Here is a 6,193-nt window from a genome sequence, read left to right as displayed (position 1 = left end):
TTTCGGATGAATTCAGGTTCTGTTTACAGCATCATGAGGGATGCATCCGTGTTTGGCGACAACGCGGTGAACACACTTTGGAAGCGTGTATTCGTCATCGCCATACTGGCGTATCACCCGGCGTGATGGTATGGGGTCCATTGGTTACACGTCTCGGTCACCTCTTGTTCTCGTTGACGGCAATTTGAACAGTAGACGTTACATTTCAGATGTGTCACGACCCGTGGCTCTACCCTTCATTAGATCCTTGCGAATCCCTACATTTCAGCAGGATAATGCACGGCCGCATGTTGCAGGTCCTGTAAGGACCTTTCTGGATACAGAAAATGTTCGACTGCTGCCCTGGCCAGCACATTCTCCAGATCTCTCACCGATTGAGAACGTCTGGTCAATGGTGGTCGAGTAACTAGCTCGTCACAATACGCCAGTCACTAATCGTGATGAACTGTGGTATCATGTTGAAGCTGCATGGGCAGCTGTACCTGTACACCCCATCCAAGCTCTGTTTGACTCAATGTCCATGCCTATCAAGGCCGCTATTAGGGCCAGAGGTGGTTGTTCTGGGTACTGATTTCTCAGGTTCTAAGCACCCAAATTGCGTGAAAATGTAATCACATGTCAGTTCTAGTATAATATATTTGTCGAATGAATACCCGTTTATCATCGACATTTCTTCTTGGTGTAGCAATTTTAATGGCCAGTAGAGTTCTTTAAAGATTGCTGATGCCATGGGCTGCTGTGTCTCCGCTGAAGCAGGAGATTGGAAAGTGATCCGATCTTCGAACTTATTTTACATCCGATGGTGTCTGTCTGAATATGGGTCCCCTATCAAAACTTTATCTACCAAGTCCCCTATATAACCCCTAGAAGCCTGTAACAGAAATTGCGAAACACCTTGTATAACACGCTTGGACTGCTCGAGATATTAGCCTTAAATTAACTGTCTTGGGACGTATGTTGATACGACTTTTTCTTCCTTTCTGTGTCCTAGCAACAGTGTCCGTAAGTGGACACCGTTGACGCCGAGTGTTGCGTCTGTGTACTTTCTGCGCTCCAGTAGTAGGTAAGCTTCCACGTGGAGCGCGAGGTCAGAGGCTGACCGGCGCCCAAAGCGGAGCTGCGGCAGGCCGTACTCGCGATGATATCAACAAGCGGACCGCCGACCAGCGGCTCTTCTTGCGGCCGCGTGGGCGTGGGAAAGTGTGCGGGAGGCTCTGTCGGCAGCCCACTGTGCCATCATCATCCTGCAGACGACGGCTGACGTCAGTCACTGTAGAGCGTCGGGACCGGCCGCTGAGTGCTGCGTCTCAAGGGTTTTCCCTCTTTTTCCTTCCGAGTTTAACGTCCTGTTAACAAGGTCAGTCGAAGAAGTGCACTTTCTTCAGACTGGAATGACAGACTTAAGTTTGATCGAGATTTGTGCAAGGAGCCACTAAAGGGATGAGATGGAAAAACGACTAGTGGGTTAACCCTTTGAGGGGGCAAGACGAGTACTTCTGTTCGTGGCCTGCTCGTTCTCTGTGCATTCCACGGATATATTTGTCCACACTTTCTCTTGCTTGCCATGACTTTCACGCCAATAGTTGTTATAATGTTATTAGTTAATGCCTACTCCACTAGATCCTGCGTCTCGTCGGACACTCGTTCCGGAGCATTTACAACGTTTATTATTGTTCATGCTGGACACGAACTATGGCAGTCATTATACTGCAGAGAAAATAACTTTGCAATTTGTTGTGAAGTTCGCTCGGGTCAAGAGCTAGATCCGATTCCACCAGTCCGCTTCGACCCATGTTGTTCTGTATGACGTCATTTAAGCGAACTGTTATTAAATGTTATCTGTGCTTTTTGTAATTTCTCGTATAATTTATGATGTTTGTAAACAGCAAGCATAGCATAAATTGACGACAGAGAAACAAGTAGCGTTAAATTTTTATTTCTATTGCACAAATACTTGGCTTTTTAATTCTGAATTGGACGTGGTTTCTGAGGGTAAGGTTATGTAGAAACTTTAGACCGGAAATTAAATTGATGCGAGTGAAACAATTAGTATATATATATATATATATATATATATATATATATATATATATATATATATGTGTGTGTGTGTGTGTCTGTAATTTTTTGACTGATTTTGTAATGTTTTTGAAGGATGAGGTTAGCCAGGATTATAAGTGCATTGTTCATATTTGTGGCTGTTTGTGGTATCCCCGTCTTCGTTTGAGCTATATAGGTCGAGTGAAATGTTCGATTTTTATTCTGGAGGAATTTGATTTGTTGTTTCCCGATTATGTGACTCCCTTGCGGTGGCGATGTCTGGTATCATTATCTCCGTTTGAGTTACATAGTTTCAGAGTATTCTGTGATTCGAATTTTTCTTCTATTTTTTCAGTTTTATTATAGACGAATTATTTTCTATTATTATTTGAATAAGTCGTTGGATTTTTACTGCGGACGTGTCTGGCATCGCTGTCATCGCTGGAGCTATAGAGGTGAAGCGAGGATTTCGATTCCAATAGTGCAGTTTTTGTGTTTCTGGTTGCGTTAATTTATTGGCATTCGTGTGTGCAATTTCTCGCTTTTTTGAGGGAATGAGGCGGCGGGGGTCTGCTATCACTGTCTTTGCTTGATGAAGCTGCGATTCGACTTTCTGGCTTTTTGGGGCGTGTATGGTACACTTGTTTCTGTTTGAGCTATGTATATAGGTCAAGGAAAAAATTTAGTTCCAATTATGTGATTTTTGAATTTTTACGTTTGGTTTGTTTTAGACAAAATCGTGTATGTAATTTCTCGATTATCTTGTCGTTTTGGTGAGGAGAGCGTCTGGTATCTGTCTCTTAATTTGAGCTATGTACGTCAAGCGAATTCCAGTTTTGTATTTTCTTTGTATTTTCGATCGGTTTATTCCAGAAGAATTAGTGCGTCGTTTCTTTCGACGTCTTTGTTGCTCTGGAATGATCTTGTCTTCATTAACCTTTTTAGGTTAATCCCCTCCTCAAACCCTCTCATTCCCGCGGTTTCCCCTTTAATCTCATTCTCTTTCCTGATTGAATACTTTCATGTGCTTATTACGTTTATTTTCGAACATAACGCTCTGTGTTACCATCTCCATCTTAAAGAATGTAACGCCCTGTTATAAAATATTATCTATGGTTGTGTTAGCAACTAAGGAAAACAATCGTATTTACGCGTAATATGACGTCATCTGTCAAATCAGACGTGTTGAATCGGACCCTACTCTATTCCCGTTTGCTCATGATTTGTTTGGAAAAAAAATGGTTCAAATGGCTCTGAGCACTATGAGACTTAACAGCTGCGGTCATCAGTCCCCTAGAACTTAGAACTACTTAAACCTAACTAATCTAAGGACATCACACACATCCATGCCCGAGGCAGGATTCGAACCTGCGACCGTAGCAGTTTGTTTGGAAATGGTTACTGTATGATTATGTTGAGAAAAAACAGGATACCTTGTACGACTAGGGACAGGACAATCATATTCACAGGACATGTCCTGTGGATACGAAAGTCCCTTTATCTTGACAAATGGTACGATAATCCCGGTTTGGTTGACAAACTAACAAGGCAGAACACCGATGTTGTCGTCAAAATGAATCAAAGGAGAAAGCAGATCCCAGACTTCACGAAAAATGACAAAACTGTAGAAGGGAAAATACGTAACGGCGTACAGAATAAGCAGATGTTGATGAAACGGGAGGACAAGAGAGATGTCTTGAAGGTCAGGATGTTCCGCATTTCAAGACGTAAATTAAAGGAGGTATCGTGCAAAAGCTATGTGTAGTCATGGGTTACAAGAAGAATATGAGATCCGTAGACAGGAACGGTTTCCAGTCGGAAAGTTACCAAATGACCAGGAGCAAACTGAAAAAAAAATTATCAAAGGACTTTTTTCGGCGTTTATTGGGTGTCGCATGATTCAGTGCTTAGGGTTCTGTACAATAAAAGACGGCGCAGAAAGCAGATTATAGTTTATGATTAGTCTCGGTGAATATTTGACCGTACCTTCTCCACAAAAAGAGGACTCCTACCTAAAACGCCCACAGCGATTCGTCTTACAGGCAGGCATTTTCCAGAATTATTGCCGTGCACAACGATGAAAACGCCAACAAGCATGCGTGGAGTAACCAGGAGAAGAGGCCCGGCAACAGTGTCATCTTACTGGTGTGTAGAATGCGAGGTTTCTCTCCGTGCAGTAGCTTACAAAAGTTTTAAATAACACTGTAAGGGGGAAAAAAAACATGCGCCGCGAAGGAATAATCCGAATGGGACAGAAATCGGTATGTGTGATGTACATGTACAGACAGATGATTACAGTTTCAGAAAATCTCGATGATTTATTCAAGAGAAAGGGATTCACAAAGTGAGCAAGTCAGTAACGCGTTGGTGCACGTGTAGCCCTCACACGAGCAATTATTCGGCATGGCATTGATTAACAGAGCTGTTGAATATTATCTAGAGGCACATCGTGCCAGATTCTGTGCAACTGGCACGTTAGACCATCAAAATCCCTAGACGGTTTCAGGGCCCTGCCCATAATGCCACAAACGTCCTCAGTTAGTGTGAGATGCGGCGACCTTGCTGGCCAAGGTAGAATTTGGCAAGCACGACGACAAGCACTGGAAACTCTCGCTTTGTGCGGGTGGGGCATTATTTTGCTTAAATGTAATCCCAGAATGACTTGACATGGACGGCAGCAAAACGGAGAGTAGAAATCGTCGACGCACCGCTGTGCTGTAAGGCAGACGCGGATGCAGGCAAAGGGGTCTTGCTCTGAAAAGAAATGGCCCCACAGACCATCACTCCTGGCTGTTTGGCTGCACGGCGGGCGACAATCTCGTTGGTATTCCACCCCCATCCGGAGCGTCTCCAGACGCGTCTGGTAATCGGGGCTCAGTTTGAAGTCAGACTCATAATTGAAAACAATTTTAAAGGTATGTGCTAAGGTCGGATCAGGGTAGATACAGAAAATGAAGTCGATAATTGCCAACCGCAAGGTGGAATAAGTATAATATCTTTGAGTAGGATGACCTTTGATGGTTAAGATATATAATTATGTAATATGACGATACAAACCGGAGATCTGTCTAACTTCATTACAAAATATAAAACTTAACTGTATGGGGTAATTAGTCTAAAATGTACATTAACATAACAGCACCTTTACAATAATAGCCACAAATTCATAATGGTGGTGGTGGTAATTCCCTGTGGGACCAAACTACTGATGTCATGGGTCCCTATGCTCACACACTACTTAATCTAAGTTAATCTAACTTACGCTAAGGACTACACACACGTCCATGCCCGAGGGAGGACTCAAACCTCCGACTGGGGAGGGGCGGAGGGGGGGGGGGGGGGGCACTGCGCCAACCGTGGCAAGGTGCCCGAGACCGTGCGACTTCCTAGCGCGGTTTTTTTGTAATGGATTTGTATACGTAAGGATACTTAGGAAAAGGTCCTCAAATAACAGAGTTCTCTTTTCCAAAGACGAATAAAATAATTTTATTTACAGTTAAAAGAATGCCATGACATGCTCCAACATAGTGGAATTTTTCATTCCGTTTGGTTCACACAGTAAAATATCTCTGAGCCTTAGTTGTTGTTTTCTTTCAACTCGTACTGGATGAAGTTTCAAATTGGGATAATGAAAGAGTAATTGCAGCTCAAGGATTTGGCCGGCCGCGCTGGCCGTGCGGTTCTAGGTCGCAGGTTCGAATCGTGCCTCGGGCATGGATGTGTGCGATGTGCTTAGGTTAGTTAGGTTTAAGTAGTTCTAAGTTCTAGGGGACTGATGACCTAAGATGTTAAGTCACATAGTGCTCAGAGCCATTTTTGAGCTCAAGGATTTTTGAAATTTCTGACTAGCCCCGAAACAACGTTTTTGTTACAGACTCTCAGCACCATTTTTCTTTACTGATGCACTTTTTTAGTGGTCTTCAGTCCAGACACCTCGGTATGCTGTGTCCAAAGAAGATTCAAGATACCAAAAGGGAAATACTGAACCTCAGAAACTAGAACGATTTGATTTGAAGTGAGAGACACAACGTGCTGATGCTATAGATGAATCTCCTGTGAAACGGGAACGTTGTAATCCATTTTAAGCGTTTCTCTGTTATGCAATAGTTTTGACAATATAGTTGTGCAAATTAAAGAAAGGTTTGAATCATTG

The sequence above is a fragment of the Schistocerca piceifrons genome, chromosome 2 (assembly GCF_021461385.2).
Source record: "Schistocerca piceifrons isolate TAMUIC-IGC-003096 chromosome 2, iqSchPice1.1, whole genome shotgun sequence".
NCBI classification, from domain to species: Eukaryota; Metazoa; Arthropoda; class Insecta; order Orthoptera; family Acrididae; genus Schistocerca; species Schistocerca piceifrons.
Note: the sequence above shows the minus strand (reverse complement) of the source record.